Raw genomic sequence first — 26,892 nt, forward strand, 5'->3', positions numbered from 1 at the left:
ATGGAAAAATTAAACCCGGTGTTATTATGTCAACAATATTAGATAATATTCGTGGTCGAGTACAAAAATCCCGTGATACAATGATTAGTTGTCTCAGTATGTCTAATAATAAAATTACTGATCATGGAAAACTGGAATCAGACAATGACGCTGTAACGAAGAAATACATCTTTCCAATGATGAACTCGTTAGTTTCAGTTAATAATGTACTTTATGTTACAACATTCATAATATCTACCACAATTTCATGGCGGTATCCACCTGACTCCGTCAGGTGGATCACTCCGTCAGGTGGATCTTCTGGATTTATATTATTGATGTTGGAGCAAAACGACGAGGAAACATTTACTGTGGAACCCAAAGAAAACAATTATCGGCTTGATTTATTATTGGTGTCTTGAATTAGTCGCCAAATTCCCACCTAATTAAAATATAATGAGCATTACAATCAACATGCAGTGCAATATTACAGATATAATCAAGCACATGAATAGCCAAAAAAAAAAGATACTAAAAAATATCGTTGACGAATATACAGTAAAAATAAAAAAAATATCTCAGACGTGTAGTTGCTGTTCACATAACTGTATTCAGTGTCTACTTTTATCACTGGAACCGGTGTATTATTATCAACAATAACACCATTGCTAGCAATGGCACTAGCAGTTTAACAATTTGTTTCAGCTGCAACAATTGCTGGCTTTAATATTATTACCAAAAAAATGTGTACATGCACAAATGCAAAATTACATGATCATTTAATAACATTACACACCGCGATTCTAGCACACTCCAAATTATCTTCGTTATTTTCAACATGTCTTAGGGATGGAAAATATCAGATTTTGAATTTACACATAATTGGAATTTACAAGGAATTAATGATTGCAACAGAATCCACACCTAATTTAAATAATAATAATAATAATAATAATAATGTCAACACCGAACGAAATACTCCAGCAAATCGTAATTAATACAACACCATCAAAAACTACAATGATATCAGTCATTATAACATAATTATTTTTTTGATACTGATTCTCGGTAAATAGTACATAAAATAAAGATATACAGTCAGATTTTGTAATTTGATTGGGTAATAGATACTCGATGTTGTAAAAATCTCATTAGAAACAATAAAAAATTACATAACAGAATAAAAAATGTTTTTAACAAAGTCAAGGATAAATCTAACCACGACAGGGACCCCAGTTGCGATAACTTTCATTGTCACTACTTTCGCTTTCACAATACCCCCAGAAACGTTGTTACTACTTTCATTTTCACAATCAGTTTCACTTTTAGATCTGACACAAACTTTTTCAACTGTCTCACGCGCGTTAATCTTTTTCTTGTCATATTCGTCAGCTCATTCTGATATAATTTTTTCAATCGCGCATGAGAGAGATACAATTTTTTTTACCATAGCCAAAGATTGGAACATAGATTGTTGGATGAGCTTTATAAATATATACTCTGCTGGTAATGTATATCTCTCTTCGAACTTTCGTGTTTGCAATGATTCAAAAACACAACTAATTTTTCCTGGATCAAGTTCAATTTTTATACCGTCATATTTTAATTTTTTAATGGCAGAAATAATAAAATTAATATTTTTGTAGTTAAATATATATTTAAAATAAAAAAATTTACATATTTATTATATTGACATAGTATATAGTATATTTACAGTAGCATTGTATTGTGCTATTTACAGCGTATATAGTAGTATATTTACAGCATCGTATTAAGCTATTTACAGCGTATATACAATATTTATTCAACATTAACTGAATTAACTTCATTCTAAGGACAGCACAATGCATGTAATCTTAATTCTAAGGACGGCAGAATGCATATACGGGCCTTCTCTACGTTCAACAGATTGCTGCACACACACCCCAATAATCAACCCCGGGAGAATGCAAAAGAGCACCCACCATGTGGTGATTGTCGACAGTATGTCAATCACAGGATTCGAACGCCAACCCTCGAGTATGATATTTTCAATGTGATAGCATTGTACCACTGTACACATCTTACAGATATACGTTTCAGAAATTATTATAAAGATGCCTATGCTGGATTTCCTACAAATAACCACGGCGTGGATTTATTTCCCATTTTCCAGAACACATCGTATTATGTATATATATATGCACTTGACAAAGTTGGTATATATGTCATTGCAAACAGAGAGATCTAAAAATAATTGAACTGTATGGATTGTAAGTGGACGTGTGACCACTGTTTTCTGCCTTGATTTTGTCGATAAGTTAGAAAGTATAAATATCCTTCTACTAATTTGAACTATTATAAAATTGTGTTGCTCCACGGTTAAAAAAAAATATCACACAGATGGTTAATAATTAGTTACGATGACAACTTTATAGCTCTATCCGAGAAAGAAATGCTATGGGGTTATCTCCCTTGTCGAGGTCATCGCAGTAATAAGCGAGGTAACTAATGAATTACTCTGCCGGAGAGAGTTTTAGCACATCTATTGTGCTTGTCAATTTAATGCCTTATAGTTTCAACACATTTCAGCTGAGTGGGACCGCCCAAGTGGTTAAAGCGTCTGCCTCGTAAACGATTTGTCACGGGTTCGAACCCTGGCTGATTCATACCAAATACTTAAACTACGGTACTAGTAGCTGCCTCGCTTGGCGCTCCGCATTAAGAGGTCAGTGTCGGTCTGGTGTCAGGATAATGTGACTAGGTGGGGCATGGTGCTACATGTATGCAATATGATGCCCCAGTGCTCGACATCGCTGCAAACTGCCACACTGGTGACATAATTAATGCTACGTTAAAAATCCAACACACACACACAGCACACACACGCACAGCTAAGTTGGATGACTTGGCACGTCTGAATCACTGACGTTTCAGTCGGATAGTTCTGATATTTCTGCTTATACACGGCTGGCCATAATGCTAGAAGATCATCCAAAAAGGAGAAACGTTTTCTTCAACAGTATGATAGCATTTATTTTTGATGATTGTACATGTTCTGTTGACGTGCTCTGGTGGTTTTACTCGCCGATCTAAACGCGTGAATGTTCAACAGAAGTACCTGTTATTTTACGTTCAACACGTAGATTTTACGCCACGTGGAATTTTCTTTTCGGCTGCTATCCTCCCTGGCATACTGTCATTAGAATCGCAAATGGCATTGTGTTCACAAATGTCAGGAATAGGAAAACAACTGTTCGTTGTTGACGGTCTATTTTGGAAAGAATAGGTCCAGGGTACTGTCTTCTCTGGTTAAAATGCCGACGATAATGTTCAGAGATAACTTGCGTTCCAGACAGAGGAACGATTCAGTAATAATCTTTTTGTACTGATGACTAATTTGAAAATGAAAAGGATGAAAGTATAATCGACCAGCTTGTGTCTGTGAGGTTGAACTCACCAGCTATATGGATGATGGTCAAAGGGAATATAGGGTATACAGACTTAACAATGCTGGTCAAATACAAAGAGTAATTATGTCATTTTAGCATGTACGACGGTACAGTGAGTGAACAATCAGGGTTTTAGAGGTCATGCACTTGATTTTAATGCAAAACAATATCGCAATCTGTATCAGTGTCAAGATGATCGCTTGTAATATATTTTTATCAGAAGTAAAGCGCCTCCGTACCCATCAGTCCTATGATTACCGTACCTATCTTCCTACAGCACCTCCCTACCCATCAGTCCCATGATTACCGTACCTATCTTCCTACAGCACCTCCCTACACATCAGTCCTATGATTACCGTACCTATCAGTCCTATAGCACCTCCCTACACATCAGTCCTATGATTATCGTACCTATCTTCCTACAGCACCTCCCTACACATCAGTCCTATGATTACCGTACCTATCAGTCCTATAGCACCTCCCTACACATCAGTCCTATGATTACCTCACCTATCTTCCTACAGCACCTCCCTACACATCAGTCCTATGATTACCGTACCCATCAGTCCTATAGCACATCCGTACCCATCAGTCACTTGTGTAAGATATACTGCATCGTTCACACTGACAGGATGGTAATATGTAAACGTCACTTTTGTAAGATGTACTTCATTCTTCACATTTTCACAATATATAACTGTTCTACTGATTTTAGATGACATTAATTTTTATCCCGTAAATCAGAGAAATTTATGTAAATAAAAAGTTTCTTCGCTAAAAGTAGATTAAAGATTAATCTCTCATACTTAACCAAGTAATTCGATTATTTTCATGCAATTGTTTTCGCTTATAATCGTTAACGGATTTAAATTGCAAAAAAAAAAAAAAAAAAAAAAAAAAAAAAATTTGAAAGCGCAAAGGTCAGTGTAATAAATCAGCTGTTATAAGTAAGGGAAATAACTGCATATCAAACACAATAAAGCTTAATGTCCCTTTGAGTTTCTTCCCATATCCCGAATCGTGTGAGTTGGAATTTTTCAGATATTTTTCTTCCCAATGAAGTTAAATTAATGGATTTGCGCGATTCAACCCATAACTATATGAAGTGATTCTATGTTTATTCTATCTAAATACAGTGGAGGATTTTGGGGGGTGGTTGGGGGTGTTGTTGTTGTTTTCTTTCCATAATTTTGGAGGGTATAATTAGATCTTGACGTCACTTAAATGATTTTGTAGATTTCCTATTATGTATTAATGAGATTTTGATTTAGACGCGTGCTGTTTTTAATCTTAACAGATGAGTTACCCAGACTGTGATTTACCATGGCAGATAGATGTTTTTAGCACGTTCATTTATATAATTTAATGCATATTTTGAAAGTTTTATGTATCAGGAGTTTTACGTCAGGGACGTAAATTGTTTTTGTCTGCAACTGGAGAATACGTGTTGTACAAATAAAACCTAGATACTTCATTAGCTGGAAACCTCCACGAAAATACAGCACGGATTTTCAGCATTTAATTTGCACCCAGTTTCGTTTACTACATAAAAATCGTATACACGTGTACAGTCGTACTCGTAGATATCGATAATCGTCTCATTTCATGTACCTATTTTAGTTTAGTACATACAAATCGTACACGTGTACAGTTGTACTCGTAGATACCAACACTCGTCTCATTTCATGTACATATTTTAATTTAGTACATACAAATCGTACACGTGTACAAACGTATTCAAAGATACAGATAAGCTAGATTGTAAACTAGCCATGAAGCATTGGCAATAACTGGTTCAATTTACTTTGGTGGGGAGAAAATAAAATGTCTGCAAAACTAAAGTTAAGAAATAAACATGATTCAGTTCTAATTTTGAATACTGATGTTTATATCACCATAATATTAAAATGGTAACATAGCATTACATCTATGTCTGCCACCTTCTCTGGATGGCAACAAACAAAATGTTGAAAGCTCTTAATCTCAGACGTTTGCAATGAGCCTCAACTTTTGATTGTAGTTTGTAGGCTATAAAGTACAGTTGGTTTTAAAGAACAATACAGAGACAAATATAAAACGAAACACGTTAGGTGGTCAAAAATGTGTATCTATCTCTCTATCTATCTATCTATCTATCGGAGTTAAATTTCAATCATGTTTTGCCCAGTGTGTGTGTGTGTGTGTGTGTGTGTGTGTGTAATAAAAGCTCATCATCTAAACCTGATTCAGAATTAAACACCATTAAAATGAGAGAGAGAGAGAGAGAGAGAGAGAGAGAGAGAGAGAGATGGCTCCGGCTGTTAGAAGTATGTTCACGCCTTAGAAAACTATCAATGTAATCATGTATTATGCCCTTTAAGCTTCATCAACGTCAGGATAACCCTCATGATGATAAACGTTCCATTTAGACAGATATGTTGTTATCGAAAATCCGATGGATAGATAGATAGACCCACGCCCCCTTCCCCCCATTTTGTCTTCTTTAAACTAGATAGAGGCAAATGCTGAGTGATATTTCAGTTCATTGTATTACGTCAGTCATTCGTGGTCAGAGACTCTGTTATGTATAACTAAGTACAGTATACAAGGTTTGAATTCGTCCATATACATTTAAACTCATTTTACACTGTAAAACCGTTACGCCCATTTTCGTCTACTAATCACTAACCTTAAACGAGGTAGATTTTTTATCTGAGTGTGTTACCTGAATGAACAGGTATTCATAGTATGTGTCTATTGGTCTGACGTCACACACTTACACACCCGATTTCAGCCATTAATCTGGAAGTCCAGTTACATTTAGCTGTGGCTGGAGCGTTGATTTTAATTTTGGCATCATTTTGTGGACATAAATAGGGAAACTTATCACTAATTTGGACCAGATTAAATTAACTAATCGTCCAGGTGAGCCTTTGATCCAACCGCTGACGTCACCTTCATTCGGTTTTCGTGGTCTGTGGAGTGTGTAAACTTGACAATCGGCCTAGGGTTTGGGTGTGCCGACTCTTCAGTTGCCCAAGGAAAATCAAGTTTTTACCAAATATCGAAATACCATGTACATTTCACCTGCATAAGGTACGTTGCTTTTTAAGTGTAACTATAAATGTAATTTGCAATTATATTAACATGTTATTGACCACTTCCGCTCTATATTACGATTGTATAAGGATTGACAGGTATGTAAAGTAACGACGCCATTAGGTTTGCTTGAGAATGTTCTTCTTTAACATAAGAATTTTAAGACGTAGCTTTGAACTATCGGATGACAGAAAAGTTTCCTAATTGTAGACTTAGTTCAAAACTGACTCGAAATCACGACCAATGCCATTGTTTAAATTTTATTATCGGTCGATACTCCAGAGTAAATTGGGGGTGGGTGGAAAAAGCAAAGGTCGGGGTACATAAGGAGCAAAATGACACGAGCTTTAAATATGTATATATCTAGGATGCGCACTTTTAACATTTGAGTATCCTTCAAACGTTTAGTGAAATCGGTGTATGTAATCGTAGTCACGTACCGGTCGGCACATTGTTACATAATTAGCATTACTGGGTAATAATGATGATGATGATAATAATAATAAATAATAATAAAAGATTTTCAGGGTGTGATTCAGTTAGTTACAAATGAGAAATTTATCAACCTTGAGGCCTTTACAATCTAATAATAATATGTACACGCACACACACACACATAAACAAGTATTCACTATTGCTGCATAAATTAAAATGAGAACAGGATTTGTTTTGTGTAACATGTACTTTAATAAATACATTTATGATTTTATGCATCAAATACACCTACTGTGGAAGGAAGAGATCCTTGAAACTGATTTACAGATTGACTATCATGACTTATGTAGCAATACCGCAATAAATAATAAATGTACGGAATTACTGACATGACATCAAAAAGTAATACCACAATAAATAACAAAAGATGTGGAATTACTGGCATGACTTCAGAAGCAATACCGCAATAAATAACAAAAGCTGTGGAATTACTGGCATGACTTCAGAAGGAATACTGCAATAAATAACAAAAGATGTGGAATTACTGGCATGACTTCAGAAGTAATACTGCAATAACTAACAAAAGATGTGGAATTAGTGGCATGACTTCAGAAGTAATACTGCAATAACTAACAAAAGATGTGGAATTAGTGGCATGACTTCAGAAGCAGTACTGCAATAAATAACAAAAGATAGGGAATTACTGGCATGACTTCCGAAGCAATACTGCAATAAATAACAAAAGATGTGAAAGCTGTGAAGAGTTTTGAGATAATAAATTCAGAAGTTCAAATTACCGCTTATTTAATATCATTATATTGCAGGCTGGTCAATATTCTGTTTGACTGGTATGAATTTTTCTTTTCACAAGTTTATGGCTGACAGCTCAACATATTCTGCTGGACTGGTATGAATTTTTCTTTTCACAAGTTTATGGCTGACAGCTCAGCATATTCTGTTTGACTCGTGTGACATGGTCTTTTCACAAGTTTTCAGTAACATTGGTGAATAAATGAGTTTCTGCCAATAAGTTTTTTTCAGCATTTCAAGATTTCTCAGATACTTCATTGAGTTGTGGAATTCCAAACAGTCAAATAGCCAGAAAGTTGAGAACAAATGTATGTGTCTGAATTAGCACGAAGCAGTATGCATAGGCTATGAACATCAATTAGCATGAAGCAGCATGAATAGGCTATGAACATCAATTAGCATGAAGCAGTATGCATAGGCTATTAACATCAGTTAGCATGAAGCAGTATGCATAGGCTATTAACATCAATTAGCATGAAGCAGTATGCATAGGCTATTAACATCAATTAGCATGAAGCAGTATGCATAGGCTATTAACATTAATTAGCATGAAGCAGTATGCATAGGCTATTAACATCAATTAGCATGAAGCAGTATGCATAGGCTTTTAACATCAATTAGCATGAAGCAGTATGCATAGGCTATTAACATTAATTAGCATGAAGCAGTATGCATAGGCTATTAACATCAATAGTGATATGATGTTGCCTTAATGTAAGTTTTCAAGATAGATTTGGTATTGATGCAAAAACAATGACAGCTAGTCAGGTGGTCACAGCTTCAGTAACACTAATCTGTTGCCATAGCAATACAGTGTGTATGGTTAATACTTAAATATAGGAACACACAAAACATTGCCACTTTATTTAAGAAAGAACCTTTTATTGTTTTATAAAATATAAGTGAATCACCTTTCACATCCACATTATCTCTCATGTCCATATTATCTCTCACATCCACATTATCTCTCATGTCCACATTAACTCAAGGGCTTAAATAACTTTATAAAAAAGGAACCAAAACACTTTTGTCTCTATATTTATTTGCACCTTAAACAATATGTCAATAATTAAACTTATCAAAAAAAGAAATACATCACAGCCTTGCTTTAGTGCACAAAGATAGCTTACACCATGGAGGCAGTTATGGATCCCCTGTGTTTGGTACTATGAAGTTGGCTTACACCATGGAGGCAGTTATGGATCCCCTGTGTTTGGTACTATGAAGTTGGCATACACCATGGAGGCAGTTATGGATCCCCTATGTTTGGTACTATGAAGTTGGCATATATCATGGAGGCAGTTACGGATCCCCTATGTTTGGTACTATGAAGTTTGCTTACACCATGGAGGCAGTTATGGATCCCCTATGTTTGGTACTATGAAGTTGGCATACACCATGGAGGCAGTTATGGATCCCCTATGTTTGGTACTATGAAGTTGGCATATATCATGGAGGCAGTTATGGATCCCCTATGTTTGGTACTATGAAGTTTGCTTACACCATGGAGGCAGTTATGGATCCCCTATGTTTGGTACTATGAAGTTGGCATACACCATGGAGGCAGTTACGGATCCCCTATGTTTGGTACTATGAAGTTTGCATACACCATGGAGGCAGTTATGGATCCCCTGTGTTTGGTACTATGAAGTTGGCATACACCATGGAGGCAGTTATGGATCCCCAATGTTTGGTACTATGAAGTTGGCATATATCATGGAGGCAGTTACGGATCCCCTATCTTTGGTACTATGAAGTTTGCTTACACCATGGAGGCAGTTATGGATCCCCTATGTTTGGTACTATGAAGTTGGCATACACCATGGAGGCAGTTATGGATCCCCTATGTTTGGTACTATGAAGTTGGCTTACACCATGGAGGCAGTTATGGATCCCCTGTGTTTGGTACTATGAAGTTGGCATACACCATGGAGGCAGATATGGATCCCCTATGTTTGGTACTATGAAGTTGGCATATATCATGGAAGCAGTTACGGATCCCCTATCTTTGGTACTATGAAGTTTGCTTACACCATGGAGGCAGTTATGGATCCGCTATTTTTGGTACTATGAAGTTGGCATATATCATGGAGGCAGTTATGGATCCCCTATGTTTGGTACTATGAAGTTTGCTTACACCATGGAGGCAGTTATGGATCCCCTATGTTTGGTACTATGAAGTTGGCATACACCATGGAGGCAGTTACGGATCCCCTATGTTTGGTACTATGAAGTTTGCATACACCATGGAGGCACTTACGGATCCCCTATGTTTGGTACTATGAAGTTGGCATATATCATGGAGGCAGTTACGGATCACCTATGTTTGGTACTATGAAGTTGGCATACACCATGGAGGCAGTTATGGATCCCCTGTTTGGTAGGTACTATGAAGTTGGCATACACCATGGAGGCAGTTATGGATCCCCTATGTTTGGTACTATGAAGTTGGCATATATCATGGAGGCAGTTACGGATCCCCTATGTTTGGTACTATGAAGTTGGCTTACACCATGGAGGCAGTTATGGATCCCCTATGTTTGGTACTATGAAGTTTGCATATATCATGGAGGCAGTTATGGATCCCCTATGTTTGGTACTATGAAGTTGGCATACACCATGGAGGCAGTTATGGATCCCCTATGTTTGGTACTATGAAGTTGGCATATATCATGGAGGCAGTTACGGATCCCCTATGTTTGGTACTATGAAGTTTGCTTACACCATGGAGGCAGTTATGGATCCCCTATGTTTGGTACTATGAAGTTTGCTTACACCATGGAGGCAGTTATGGATCCGCTATTTTTGGTACTATGAAGTTGGCATACACCATGGAGGCAGTTACGGATCCCCTATTTTTGGTACTATGATGTTTCCTTACACCATGGAGGCAGTTATGGATCCCCTTTTTTTGGTACTATGATGTTTGCTTACACCATGGAGGCAGTTACGGATCCCTTGTTTTTGGTACTTTGAAGTTGGCATACACATTGGAGGCAGTTATGTATCCCCTGTTTTTGGTACTATGATGTTTGCTTACACCATGGAGGCAGTTACGGATCCCCATTTTTGGTACTATGATGTTCGCTTACACCATGGAGGCAGTTACGGATCCCCTAATTTTGGTACTATGAAGTTGGCATACACCATGGAGGCAGTTATGTATCTCCTATTTTTGGTACTATGATGTTTTGCTTACACCATGGAGGCAGTTATGGATCCCCTGTTTTTGGTACTATGATGTTTGCTTACACCATGGAGGCAGTTATGGCTCCCCTATGTTTGGTACTATGATGTTTGCTTACACCATGGAGGCAGTTACGGATCCCCTATTTTTGGTACTTTGATGTTTGCTTACACCATTGAGGCAGTTATGGATCCCCTATTTTTGGTACTATGATGTTTGCATACACCATGGAGGCAGTTATGGATCCCCTATTTTTGGTACTATGATGTTTGCTTACACCATGGAGACTGTTATGGGTCCCCTATTTTTGGTACTATGAAGTTTGCATACACCATGGAGGCAGTTACAGATTCCCTTAGTTTGGTACTATGATGTTTGCTTACACCATGGAGGCAGTTATGGATCCCCTATTTTTGGTACGATTGATGTTTGCTTACACAATCGAGGCAGTTACAGATCCCCTATTTTTGGTACTATGAAGTTGGCTTACACCATGGAGGCAGTTACAGATCCCCTATGTTTCGTACTATGAAGTTGTCATACACCATGGAGGCAGTTACAGATCCCCTATGTTTGCTAGTATGAAGTTGGCACACACCATGGAGGCAGTTACAGATGATCCCCTATTTTCGGTACTATGAAGTTTGCATACAACATGGAGGCAGTTATGGATCCCCTATGTTTGGTACTATGAAGTTGGCATACACTATGGAGGCAGTTATGGATCCCCTATTTTTGGTACTATGAAGTTTACTCAAAGATGAGCAAAGATTTAACTACAGCTTGTAATAAAATCGTGGTTTCAGTATTTTGCTAACATAAAAATTTAAGAAATGAGAGCTTTAACATTGCTGTATCTGTAAACAAGTGTTACTCTCTTTTTAAAATAATCTTGTTTTATTCTGAATCTATCCAAAGTCACATATAAAAGCAATAATTACACTAATGTTACTGGTACACCAGTGCTCAAAAGACATTTTTGTACAGACACAGGCACAGGGCAATTGTCTTCAGAAGATTCATTTGTCTGTTTTTAAGTCCACAAGCACTACAAGGCCATATGCTTTACAATTATTTGGACACACAAAACTATTTCTAGAAATATAAGTTGTTGGTTTCTGATACCTGTGATAATTAATATTCGTGACACTGAACACTCGTGTACACTTGGCTGTAGAGGGGGATCATAACTAAAGTTGTTTCCAACAAATTTCGTAATTTCTGTATGCACATGTATGAATTATTCTGAATAATTTATGGTATACGATTCTGCACTTGCATCACTTACTGTAGGCCTTCAGGTTGACGTACATTTTGTGTATTTCATCACAGGCTGTGTGTAAGGATGAATATTTGATGATCCCTGAGTAGTTCTTATTCATAACAGTGCAAATTTATATCAGTGTTTCTCAATCAAGGTTGAAAACTGAAATCATTTCACAATGGCATTGGTCATTTTCTTTGTTTTTTAATCAATAAATAGAGTTGCTTCAAGATTTGTAATTCGTGTTATATCTATGTGTATGTGTCACAATTGCAATAACCCTAATTAACTCAGTCACTGTCAGTAGAATAAGTATCTAAACTAAAAGGATTCAGATACAAATGTAATTATCTCATTTTGCTTAATACAATGTAATTATCTCATTTTCCTTAATACATTTGTAATTATCTCATTTTGCTTAATACAATTTAATTATCTCATTTTCCTTAATACAATTGTAATTATCTCATTTTCCTTAATACAATGTAATTATCTCATTTTCCTTAATACAATGTAATTATCTCATTTTCCTTAATACAATGTAATTATCTCATTTTCCTTAATACAGTGTAATTATCTCATTTTCCTTAATACAATGTAATTATCTCATTTTCCTTAATACAATTTAATTATCTCATTTTCCTTAGGGTGAGAAACATTTTACTGGATGCTTTTGTTAGTCACTAATCCCTAGGCTTAACTTACAAACAATTATATATATATATATATATATATATATATATATATATATACATGTATTTCATCAATGATACATTACCAAGCCAACTTACAATCATATATATACTGCTCCATGTATTCCATCAATGATACATTACCAAGCCAACTTACAATCATATATATACTGCTCCATGTATTCCATCAATGATACATTACCAAATCAACTTGGACAGCTTGTGGATACTCATGAAGGACGATTGAACATTAATTATAGATAACCAATGGAAAACAGAAAACAGTATTGTTCTCCATTCACATGTTTCACTTTGTGCATAAGGTTATAGCTTCAAAATGTATCACTGTATTTGACAAACCCTAACATGTTGATGTTGTTGTTGTTGTTGTTGTAGGGTTTAACGCCACTTTTCAGCACAAGATAGGCCATACATGGCGGCCATTATTAATGGTGGAGGAAGAACCCGGAAAAAACCCGGAAAGAACCACCGACCCACGAGAAGCTACTGGCAAGCTTTCTCACATAACCACATTAGCCGAGTCTGAGACTCGAACCGACGTGGACAGAGGTGAGATGGCAGTGATCCGTAACGGTGAGTGCTTTAGACCACTCGGCCACTCGGGGCCCCCCTAACATGTTGAAACCTTTGGATCACTGACCAGTACAGTCAATGGTAAAGATTTTTGTATCACATGATCTCCAAGCACACTGGCCAAATATGTGGGTATCACATAATCTCCAAGCACATGGGTCAAAGCTGTGGGTCTGACATGATCTCCAAGCACACTGGATGCTTGACTATTGGGTCTCACATTTTCTCCAAGCACACTGGATGCTTGACTATTGGGTCTGACATGATCTCCAAGCACACTGGATGCTTGACTGTTGGTTCTTTTCTTTGACTGACACTATGTAACATGAACACTTTTAAATTGTCATATCTTTAAGTCAATACACATTAAAATCAGCACTAGGTAAGAGTCAACACAAGAATAGATTGATTTTATATGATGGGTACAGAATGGTTATATCTGCCTTGCTGATAGATCAGTTAAACAGATGATCCCTATAAGATTGTGGGACATAAAATTGGAGCTCCATCGGGATGCTGAATATAAATAATTTACCAGTGTCTTTAATAAAACTTTGAAATACAAATGCAGAACTTATTCTGTGCACACATTCTTTTCTGACAGATTAGATGGCTCAATTTTGTTTATACAGGCCAGATGGGCAACTCAAATAGAATTTGGGCAGGTGTGACCTATATTTAGAGGGGCCATGGGGGTCAGGTTGTTCAAATTTGTTTTTTTAGCACTCTTTACATGTGTGTTGTAATCACTTGCAGTAATGTGTTAAACAATCTTTTGTTGATTGGATATATTGAAATAAAGGTAAATAATACAGAAAAGTGAAGAACTTCATTAGAAAAACCTATTTATTAACAGTTATTTCTTTTGCGATTATTAAACAAGTATTCAACCACTTAATTCCCCTTGATTCACATGGTCAGTATTTATTCCTGTCATATTTTTTCAGAGGTCCATTGGTACCTTGCACCATTGCTTATGTTGCAACCTTTTTTACAACCCATTATTACTTTATGGTCATAAACTAGTTAACGGAAAGAAGTGAAGCCAAAAAGTTTTGTAAAATTCAACAAACAATTTATTTCCCTAGTATGCACAGTGAAAATTAAAAAAATTCACTGTTGTAAAAAATTAAGTCCCAAATAATCATAAATGTTCTGTAACAAGTCCAAAAAGTATAAAATGTTCTGAGTGAATTCCAAAAACCTTGAATGTTCTGGCATGCCAATAGTCATGATGTATCACAATGATAAAATCCAGAATGTCTCATCACAATAATCCTAAAATATTGTTTAGTTCTTAAAGCACTTTGTAATTCCAATAAATAACTTAAATACATGATTCGTCTCAAAGTTTATCTGAGCACAACAACAAATGATTTCACAAACTGAGCTTAAAACATGAATGAATAATTGTTTAGTCTTCTTTATATTCAAAATGCCACCTAACCTATGAGTTCCCATGAAAACTCCATGAAATTGTAAACATGTTTAGACCTTGAACTTAAATGTTTTAAAATAAATATGATGACAAAATTCAGATATTACTTGAGAGTAGTCAGGTAGGTCAAAATTCTACCCTCAGCCATGGGCAAAGGTCAATCACAAAATATGAATTAAATATGCATAATAGATATGGAGATGTTTTGATGGGTTTGAATACAGGTGTAGTGGAACAGCAAAGACACATAATGTATAAAAATATATTGATAAATCAATTGGTTGATAAGGGTTTTGGAAATGATGAGTTTTTTTTAACACATTAACCCCTGGAGGTTTTTGTCGTTTTTGTCTGAAATTCGAGTAGGAAAGACATTTTGAAAGCTATTTATGAATACATCCTCAAACACCAACTTCCAGGTGATATTCCAATAACATAATGCCTAGCTGTGTTAGAAACATCATTTTTCATTGGCTATTTGGCTTGCGTATGAGCAGAAGGGTAAAAGTTGGAGTTTTTTTTTTTTTTTTTTTGCTCAACGGACCCATTATTTTCATATTGAGACCACTCCTTATTCCAAATACCCATCTTATCCTACTTTTTGCAAAGGTTCATCTGTCTGTTTGCAGTTCATACCAGTCTGCCTTAGATCTGAGACCAAAAAGTCTAAAATCTGGACACAAAATCAGATTATGACCATGGGCACAAAAAAAATTGGGTCCAAAAAATGAGGTTTTTCCCTCTGTATTTTGTAGTGCAACTAGAACTTCCAGATTTTTTTGTATCATTGTAGAGCTACACTACATCTACCTTTCTATAATACCACCCACTTTAGTGTATCATACATGACCTTGACGCTACAGAGCTTGGCAGTAGGCTACTACCTCCTGCCACTGAAACTCGTTACCAGGGGTTATGTGTTAAGAGAGTGCTAAAGACCCTAAGCTGTGTAAACTTAATTTTAGTCATTTTGTAATATGTCTAATTTTCATCTTATTTCAAGTTAAATTTCATTATATCATGCAGATATTGGTGTTAAATCCAGTAATAAACAAGGCAAAACTTGAGTTCATCACTGAAATATTCCAGTGTCATCACTGAAATATTCCAGTGTCAGTGAATTCACTCTTTGCTTTTTGCTGGGGAATGTTATGTCAACTCTCATATGCTTGTTTCCATGTGATCCAGTTTTTACCTTGATATCAGTGAAATACATCTAAAAATGTTTTACAAGTGAACTTTCTAGAATGATTAGAGAACATTTATTTTGATCCCTTTAATTATTTTTCAGCAATAATGACATAAATATTGGATAAATTACACTGCTTTTCAGGTGGCTAATCAGTAAAGATGAATACCTTTATTTCAAAACACATCTATAAAGAAATCTCATGCGTTATATTATTAAACATTATTACCATGTCACCTTGAAATTGGCAAAATGCATCTAAACAATTTTTGACACCAATTGTTCAGAGTCAGCAATCTTGGCACATCGGAGCTCACACACTGCCCACAGCTAGAAATTAAAAATCAGCAATCATGTACAAATACTGCATTTAGAATGTAACTGATCAGTTTAAATATATAAATATTTATTTCCTGTTTGTCAAAGCTCACTTCAAATCATACACTCACATTATCATATCTGCATGAGAAAATGTGAGACTGACCTTGACACTCAAGGAAATGACAGACTGTCAGTATCAGATGTGAAATATAGGATCAATTTATGAAAGAAATGGGGGCATTTATCTATTTAAAGACTGTTATACATATACATGCAAAATAAAGGTGCTAATATATGTACTGTGGTGAGACCACATACAATAAAACTTACAGAATATAAAGCATATCTCTTTGTGTTTTTAGTCCTGCTTGCAGACAGTTATGTAATGTAAAACACGCTTTTTCGCAGTCAAATTTGAGATTGTCCTGGGAGCCATGCGAGTGGATTTGTAAAGTCATAATCTTTCATGTCCACATTACTTCTTGTGTCCACAATGAGTCTGCATGATTCTCCATCTATGAAATTATCTGAATAATTGATTGTATGATTGTTTGCTATATTGTGCATTAAAGAGTGAAATCCAAACTTGTTCAAATTCAGTGAAAGCAGTCCTGAAAAATACATTTATAATGGAAACTCCAAACTGTTCTTGGAAAGTGGATAATTTAAGACTGTTTAATGGAAACTCCAAACTGTTCTTGGAAAGTGGATAATTTAAGACTAATCTTGAGTACTGGTATGTGGATAATTTAAGACTAATCTTGAGTACTGGTATGTGGATAATTTAAGACTAATCTTGAGTACTGGTATGTACAGCATCATATGCTGAATGTCAAAGCCTCTAATGAAGACATTATGGTCCGACGGCATGCCAGCTACTGGTAAAATAATTAGTACATTACGGTCTAATGGCATGCCAGGTACTGGTAAAATAATTAGTACATTACAGTCTAATGGCATGCCAGCTACTGGTAAAATAATTAGTACATTACGGTCTAATGGCATGCCAGGTACTGGTAAAATAATTAGTACATTATGGTCTAATGGCATGTCAGCTACTGGTAAAATAATTAGTACATTACAGTCTAATGGCATGCCAGCTCCTGGTAAAATAATTAGTACATCATGGTCTAATGGCATGCCAGGTACTGGTAAAATAATTAGTACATCATGGTCTAATGGCATGCCAGCTGCTGGTAAAATAATTAGTACATTATGGTCTAATGGCATGCCAGCTGCTGGTAAAATAATTAGTACATTATGGTCTAATGGCATGCCAGCTCCTGGTAAAATAATTAGTACATCATGGTCTAATGGCATGCCAGGTACTGGTAAAATAATTAGTACATCATGGTCTAATGGCATGCCAGCTGCTGGTAAAATAATTAGTACATTATGGTCTAATGGCATGCCAGCTGCTGGTAAAATAATTAGTACATTATGGTCTAATGGCATGGCAACTACTGGTAAAATAATTAGTACATTATGGTCTAATGGCATGGCAACTACTGGTAAAATAATTAGAACATCATGGTCTAATGGCATGCCAGCTGCTGGTAAAATAATTATTACATTATGGTCTAATGGCATGCCAGCTGCTGGTAGAATAATTAGTACATCATGGTCTAATGGCATGGCAACTACTGGTAAAATGATCAGTACATTATGGTCTAATGGCATGGCAACTACTGGTAAAATAATTAGTACATTATGGTCTAATGGCATGCCAGCTCCTGGTAAAATAAGTAGTACATTATGGTCTAATGGCATGCCAGCTCCTGGTAAAATAATTAGTACATCATGGTCTAATGGCATGCCAGGTACTGGTAAAATAATTAGTACATCATGGTCTAATGGCATGGCAACTACTGGTAAAATAATTAGTACATTATGGTCTAATGGCATGCCAGCTCCTGGTAAAATAATTAGTACATTATGGTCTAATGGCATGCCAGCTTCTGGTAAAATAATTAGTACATCATGGTTTAATGGCATGGCAACTACTGGTGAAATAATTAGTACATTATGGTCTAATGGCATGGCAACTACTGGTAAAATAATTAGTACATTATGGTCTAATGGCATGCCAGGTACTGGTAAAATAATTAGTACATCATGGTCTAATGGCATGGCAACTACTGGTAAAATAATTAGTACATTATGGTCTAATGGCATGGCAACTACTGGTAAAATAATTAGTACATTATGGTCTAATGGCATGGCAACTACTGGTAAAATAATTAGTACATCATGGTCTAATGGCATGCCAGCTCCTGGTAAAATAATTAGTACATTATGGTCTAATGGCATGCCAGGTACTGGTAAAATAATTAGTACATCATGGTCTAATGGCATGGCAACTACTGGTAAAATAATTAGTACATCATGGTTTAATGGCATGGCAACTACTGGTAAAATAATTAGTACATTATGGTCTAATGGCATGGCAACTACTGGTAAAATAATTAGTACATCATGGTCTAATGGCATGCCAGCTGCTGGTAAAATAATTAGTACATTATGGTCTAATGGCATGCCAGCTGCTGGTAAAATAATTAGTACATTATGGTCTAATGGCATGCCAGCTCCTGGTAAAATAATTAGTACATCATGGTCTAATGGCATGGCAACTACTGGTAAAATAATTAGTACATCATGGTCTAATGGCATGCCAGCTCCTGGTAAAATAATTAGTACATTATGGTCTAATTGCATTGCATCTACTGGTAAAATAATTATTCAATCTATCACTGAATTGGTCTTTTGTTCATATCGATATTCATTGTGATAGAAGAAAGGGATTATTTATGTACAACAACACTTGTCTATACAAGTTACTTTAATCTGCGACAGTCAATAATTATTAGTTGTTTGTCTTTTTATTCTTTAATTCATCTGAGACAGCCCATGCAGACACATGCATTTATTTATGTCAGTTGCACTATTTCTTTCATTTTGTAGATGACATTAATATGCCGTCCAAATTTATGAAAAGTTCTTGTCAACACAAACTCGCCTGCCGCAAATTAGCAAACAGAATGTGACCTTAAAACTTGGCTTTAAATTTGCCTTCACCCCCATTTCATGCCAGTAATTTGATCCCATCAGCTTCTGATAACAAATATCAATCTATTTGTGGGGTGTTTAATATATATTTTTTAATGTAGCTTTAACAGTTTTGGTCATAACTTTACGATGTCTACAGTCAGTGTCAGTTTAAAGTGATGTCTAGCACTGGGGCATCATGCTGCAGACATGTAGCATCATGTCTCACCTGGTCACATTATCCTGACACCAGGCTGACCAGAATCTAACACTAACCTCTTAATGCAGAGTGCCAAGTGAGAAATATTGGAATCCAAACTGAAAAAAAGGATACATAGCTGGAAGGATTTGGTTGTTACATCATCTCTGCTCCCATACTTGGATTTGTTTTAGATAAACAAATTCTTGAATGAAGAAATTATAATATTTCTTTTGTTTTGAAAATGACATTAAAATACCTTCCAAATTTAAGTGGAGACATTGGTTATAAAATGTTTTGAAAGCATTCATGCAGAGCAAAACAAAGGGCATGGTGTCAGGATAAGATGTCCTGTACCTGATCAATTAGCAGCCTGAAAATAGTTGAATAGAAATCAATGACACCTAACAGGTAGTCTGTTTGGAAGTATTTGTTTTATCTTTTCAAGGATGCAAACAGATAACTCTATGTATGTCTGTAATCTGCATACGAGAATACAACACATATAAAACAACACCACTCAGAGGCCTGTCATGTTGATATTTGTATCGATAATGTATCGTAAAGTGCATATCATAGATACATGGCATACAGGTATCATTTCACCCCCAAGTGCCAGCACCACAATGGGTAGATGGTACTGATTCAAGGTAAAGTTCTGAAAATGTCAATATAAAATGTCAATATGTCAATATAAAATGTCAATATGTCAATATAAAATGTCAATATGTCAGTATAAAATGTCAATATAAAAAGCTGCACAAGAAAACCTTAGGAAGATAAACCCATCCAAATAAACATGAGGTACTAAAAGATAAAAGATGAAAGGTAAAAGAAATATGTCATTTTAAGGAATTGCAGAACACCTTTTTCAGAAGAACAACCCTTTCAGATTAGTTCAGATATTAGGAATTTCAAAACAACTTGTTAGGTAGAAAAACTCTTCAGTGTAAATATTAGGAATTGCAAAACAACGTTTCGGAAGAAAAACCCTTCCATTGTAAATATTAGGAATTGCAAAACAACTTTTAGAAAGAAAAACCCTTCCAGATGAGTTTCAGAACTGCAATGTTTGACTGCAATGATTACATGTATAAATGGCTTTGTTTGTTGCCTGAAAACATTTACAAAATCATTAGCTGTGTAAAGAAATACACACCTGGCTGTCAGTGAAGCAGACCCACCCATTCAAAACAAATGATACATTTCCACAGCTCTGCTTACAGGACAATCTAGTACAATGTATGTTAATACTTTTTTTTAAAAGTATGCTTGATTTTCACATAAAAGCGGCATCACTAGGTAGAAGCTAAGTTCATAAATTTGGTTGTACTTCACACTTCACATCAGGCTGAATTACTGATAGAATTAAAATATAAACTCAGTTATTTACCTTTGAAAAACATGTTTGTTAACAGAACTTCTGGTGAATGCAATTTTATTGCAACAAAATACCATTTCAGATTTGTAAGCAACTGCAGTTTTCTTAGTTCATTGCAGTTCCTGCAAAGCATTCTGTGAGTTGTAGTATTCATTCCAGGATGGAAAAAGTGTGATTGTATCAGTTGAAAAGTTGTAATTAAAATAAAATGGCTTGCAAATATCCTTATCTGTTATTTGTTTATTCAAGAGAAGTTTATCATATTGTAAGTCCCACCTGCATTAAGCCTTCCATTCCCCAGGATTTGAATTTTGCAAGCCTTCCATGCACTAAGATTTGAATTTTGCAAGCCTTCCATGCACCAGGATTTGAATTTACTGCATCAAGCATTGCTTATCAGGATTTGAATTTACTGCATCAGGCATTGCTTATCAGGATTTGAATTTACTGCATCATCCTGTGCTTATCAGGATTTGAATTTACTGCATCATACTGTGCTTATCAGGATTTGAATTTACTGCATCAGGCATTGCTTATCAGGATTTGAATTTACTGCATCAGGCACTGCTTATCAGGATTTGAATTTGTTGCTTGATTAACAGTTCTCATCTAGAAGTTATTTTGAATGTCTGAGTCAGAATTATATCCTTACTTTTGCACTATTTTTGGAAATAAATGAAGTAGTTTCTTTGCCAAAGATTTCATCTTTTTTCCTTTTCATTTCTAGCATGATCTTTGACCCTCTAATCTTGATTGATGCCCCAGCTAGACAAAATCAGATAGATATTCCTGTCATCCAGTGAAAATTGATCTTAAAATGCTTTTTCAGTGTTGATGTCACATGCTTCTTCAGTTAGTGCAGTGTGTTGAGAAAACCTGTTTGCAATGCACTCCGTTACTTTAAAATGAACCATGATAATACTTTATATTTGTTTTCTATATTGACACATCATATGGGTTCCATAGTTTGCATGTCAAAGAAGAAAAATAAGTGTGTAACCTGAAAATAAGCTTTGCACAGTTTGTCTGCTTTGGATTACTTGTTCATCATGCACATGCATGTATCAGTGAAAAACATATCCTGATTATCCTAGTCATGCATTACCTAAATTGTGGATACATACAATGATCCATTGGAACTAGGTATTAATAACATATAAAAGAGGTATACCTTAACCCTAAAAAAAAAATTATTGAACAAAAATTGTCAGTATTTAATTTTTTCCCCCAATATAACCAGCTGACCTTGTGCATTATGTGCTACCTTTGACCTGGTGTATGGGGCATTACCTTTGAATTGTTTTGCATTGTAACACCAGCTGACCTGGTGTATGGGGCACTGCCTTAAATTGTTTTGCATCATAATCTTTATGTGTGTTCGCTTACTGATAAACACTATACACTCAAGCATGCATATAGACACATGCATTCACAAATATTATACACAAAGACACACTGACATACAAAACTCAACATATTATTAAATTGTTTGATGCATGTGTGTGTGTGTGTATGTGTGTCTGTTTTAAACCAATCATGTTTTCTTTGCTCCAGAAAGTTAAAGTCATGAGAATGTAAAACTGTAAAATATATATTGTGCTAATTTTGCCAAATGTTGACAGTAGGGTCCACTTTTCGTAAACTCATTATTTTGGTTATTCACATTGGTTACATACTTTTGCCAAATGTTGACAGTAGGGTCCACTTTTTGTAAACTCATTATTTTGGTTATTCACACTGGCTACATACTTTTGCCAAATGTTGACAGTAGGGTCCACTTTTTTGTAAACTCGTTATTTTGGTTATTCACACTGGCTACATACTTTTGCCAAATGTTGACAGTAGGGTCCACTTTTCGTAAACTCATTATTTTGGAATTCACATTGGCTACTTACTTTTGCCAAATGTTGACAGTAGGGTCCACTTTTTGTAAACTCATTATGTTGGTTATTCACATTGGCTACATACTTTTGCCAAATGTTGACAGTAGGGTCCACTTTTTTGTAAACTTATTATTTTGGTTATTCACACTGGCTACATACTTTTGCCAAATGTTGACAGTAGGGTCCACTTTTTTGTAAACTTATTTTGGTTATTCACACTGGCTACATACTTCTGCCAAATATTGACAGTAGGGTTCACTTTTTTGTAAACTTATTATTTTGGTTATTCACACTGGCTACATACTTTTGCCAGATGTTGACAGTAGGGTCCACTTTTCATAAACTCATTATTTTGGAATTCATATTGGCTACATACTTTTGCCAAATGTTGACAGTAGGGTCCACTTTTTTGTAAACTTATTATTTTGGTTATTCACACTGGCTACATACTTTTGCCAAATGTTGACAGTAGGGTTCACTTTTTTGTAAACTTATTATTTTGGTTATTCACACTGGCTACATACTTTTGCCAAATGTTGACAGTAGGGTCCACTTTTCATAAACTCATTATTTTGGAATTCACATTGGCTACATACTTTTGCCAAATGTTGACAGTAGGGTCCACTTTTTTGTAAACTTATTATTTTGGTTATTTACATTGGCTACATACTTTTCCAGCATTTGTTTAAATGATAGAACACAATTTTTATAATAGGTGAGCTTTGAGATTTTCAGTGCAGTGTGTTATCTGTATATTAGATATTTTGCAAGCAAAATTAAAAAGTGAATTAGATCATACGAGTTATTTCCTATCAAGAAATCTTTTCTGATTCTAAAATCTTGATCTCTTTGTGGTGGAAATGTGATCAATAAATATAGACGTTAACTTGAAGTAGTAAATGTGCAGTAATCTAAATATGACCTCATGGTAAGCTTTATCTCACACAATCCTGTTCAGACAGTGGAATGTGACCTGAATAGATACAAAAATTCATAATCCTTTTGAGTTTTCTTGGCCAGGAGGAACATGGATTTGATACAACATTTTTTTTCTTATTGTTCCAACTTAAAATCTGTGTTTCTGTACTTTGAAAGTGCTGGAACTAATTGAATTAGTTTCTTTTGAAGTATGTGCATAATTTATCATAATGTCCCTTTCATCTTATGCCCTTTAAAGGATTTTGAAAATGAAAGTTAAGGATGACTATTCTGAGAAATCTGTATGTCTAGTTTATAGAAAACTTGTTACCCAGTTTGGAAGCTGAATATTCATGAACAAAATCTTAAGTCCTACAGATAGGTCATTGATAAATGCATCATTATCAACCCTCTACCTGACCCAATATCTATTTACATTACTCCAGGATTTCTATTCAGAAAATGTTGTCAGTAGTGCTGTTTGCTAGATGAGAACTTGCCATACCAGACTGTTAAATATATGAGTATTTGTAGTACTGGACTGGAAACAGTGATCATTTGCAGTACTGGTCTGGTTGCAGTATCATTATTTGTAGTACTGGACTTGCTTTATGAGTCTTTGCAGTACTAGACTGTTAACTATATAAGTATTTGCAGTACATGTACCGGATGACTCCATGACTCCCAAATAAGGTGAGTCCCTAATTTAGAGCCAGCAATTTGATTGACATATAAAATGAGGCAGGTACATGAGATTCAAATAGTGACATTTTTGAAGATATTTTTTTAAAGATACCAATATTTTACGGATAGAAGGTGACAGGGTTGTAACGTTTATATCCTGTAGATAGTGCTGCAAAACAGTCAGCAACCTATGAATTTCAGTCAGCAACCTGTGAATCTCAGTCAGCAACCTATGAATTTCAGTCAGCAAACTATGAATTTCAGTCAGCAATCTATGAATTTCAGTCATCAACCGGGGGCCCCGAGTGGCCGAGTGGTCTAAAGCGTGCACTGTTTCAGATCACTGCCATCTCACCTCTGTCTGCTTGGGTTTGAGTCTCGGATTCAGCCAATGTGGGTATGTGAGAAAGCTTGCCAGTAGCTTCTCGTGGGTCTGTGGTTCTTTCCCCGGTTTTCCCGGGTTCTTCATCCACCGTTAATTCTGGCCGCCATGTATAGCCTATCATGTGCTGAAAAATGGCGTTAAACCCTACAACAACAACAACAACAGTCATCAACCTGTGAACTTCAGTCAGCAACCTATGAATTTCAGTCAGCAACCTATGAATTTCAGTATGTCTTTACATTGTTTTGACTTATTAATGCAAAATAACATTTGTTCCAAACAAGTTGTAATGCCCCAAGTATCTTTTGCTGTGATTATCCTTAAATTTATTAAAAATTATACCTGTATATATAGGACACATGACCATAAAGAACACCTGCCCATTAAAGACATGCACATGTATGACATGGTCATGAAGAACATGTACCCATTAAAGACATGCACATAATGGACACGTTTCCATGAATTAAACACCTGCATATAGAGGACATTTTTGTCCTTGACATGTCCTTTCTTGTAACGCGCCATGGTATACTTGTTTAAGTCAATAACATTTACCTCATAGAGGAGTTGTTGCATTGGTAATGGCTGACAGTTACAGTGTAATGACATAATCTTGTACTGTACAGGACTTCCTGGTTTATCTGGAACAAGTGATAAATTAATGTACCTCCTAGGCTACCTGGGCATGAAGTGGGTATGAACACCAATGTCACGTTACCGTTGTCAAAGTTTCATTGGCCAAAATCATTATCTAAAGCTTAATACTGTGTTTGTATCAAAGACCATCCATTGTCAATAAGATGTTCCCCCTGTGGGTTCAGGGATGTATAAACAGGCTTGATGTAGAAGCTGGCTTCTGTTGAACCCTTGGTAAGAGGGGACTTTAAATGGAGACATGCAATGATTTTACAGTGCAGTTCATCCCATCTTGATGTGCTCTTTCTAAGAGTTTGGTTTGTATAAAAACTTGCACTTTTTATTGTATGCATTTTTTTTTCCTTTTTCCCATGGCATTTTTTATTTGTTTCTGGGGGTGTATGTCTACATTTACTCAGCACTGTAATAGCCAGGTTAATTCTGATATGCTCTCTGACCCGGCCTGTACATACAAGTGTGCACCATTAAAATGTAGTGAAATAAATAATGCTAGGAATCCATTTGGTCATGGTTTTTGTAAGTGTAACACCATTTCCAGCACGTGCTGTGGCAGCCACTTTATGTAGTAAAGGATAAACCTAGGGAAATACTGGCAAGCTTGTTCACATACCCACATTGTCTAAGCCCAAGACTCCATCCAAATGGATAGAGGTGAAAGGTCAGTGATCTGTAAAATTGAGTGCCTTAGACCACTCGTGCACCTCAGGCCTCCAGAATTCATTTAGATGTATGTAACTTGTGTGAATTCATTAGTTCCTTGTAATAAGACCCACAGCATGCCAGCATGACTTGTAGACAAGGTATACCCAACAAGCACTAACTTTTCCAAAATACAAATTTATTTAAATAAAATATAAAAACCAAGTGAAAGTACTAAAAATAACTTAAAGTTTATGAATCCCTAGAATATTATCCTAAAATGTACTATCAATTTTTCACTGTCCAAAGGTATTCTGAATGAAGGTTATAATGTGTTTATGTGCTGCCATGCAAGTACCACTGAAGAATCACAGTTATAATTCCAAATGTTTTTACTTCAAGGCAATCCATTGAATGTAAAATATCACTGAAGTCTTTGAAACATTCACCTAATCTAATATAATTATTTCACTATTCAGGTCCTTGAGTAAATTCACATAATCCAATAGAATTACATTGTATTTAAATAGTCAGGTCCTTGAGTAAATTCACATAATCCAATAGAATTATTTGAATAGTCTGATCCATGGGTAAATTCACATAATCCAATATAATTATTTAAATATTCAGGTCCTTGAGTAAATTCACCTAATCCAATGGAATTATTAAAATTTTAAGGT

At 35.5% G+C, this 26,892-nt stretch overlaps 1 protein-coding gene across 4 annotated transcripts in view; it reads left to right on the plus strand.

The window, feature by feature from the left end:
• Positions 1-6,155: 6,155 nt before the first annotated feature.
• The window catches only part of LOC149800512 (myosin-VIIa-like), a 246,110-nt gene continuing 225,373 nt past the window's right edge, over positions 6,156-26,892 (plus strand). For 2 of the 4 annotated variants that reach the window (XM_089960143.1, XM_089960141.1), the window contains exon 1: positions 6,156-6,485. The gene's annotated coding sequence lies outside the window, so the exon portion shown is untranslated. Of the gene's footprint in view, positions 6,486-24,413; positions 24,538-25,706; positions 25,870-26,892 lie in introns of those variants that run through there. The other 2 variants (XM_089960144.1, XM_089960142.1) reach the window with 2 other exon arrangements.

Source organism: Sinohyriopsis cumingii, chromosome 5 (assembly GCF_028554795.1).
Source record: "Sinohyriopsis cumingii isolate HCF-2022 chromosome 5, ASM2855479v2, whole genome shotgun sequence".
Lineage (NCBI taxonomy): Eukaryota > Metazoa > Mollusca > Bivalvia > Unionida > Unionidae > Sinohyriopsis > Sinohyriopsis cumingii.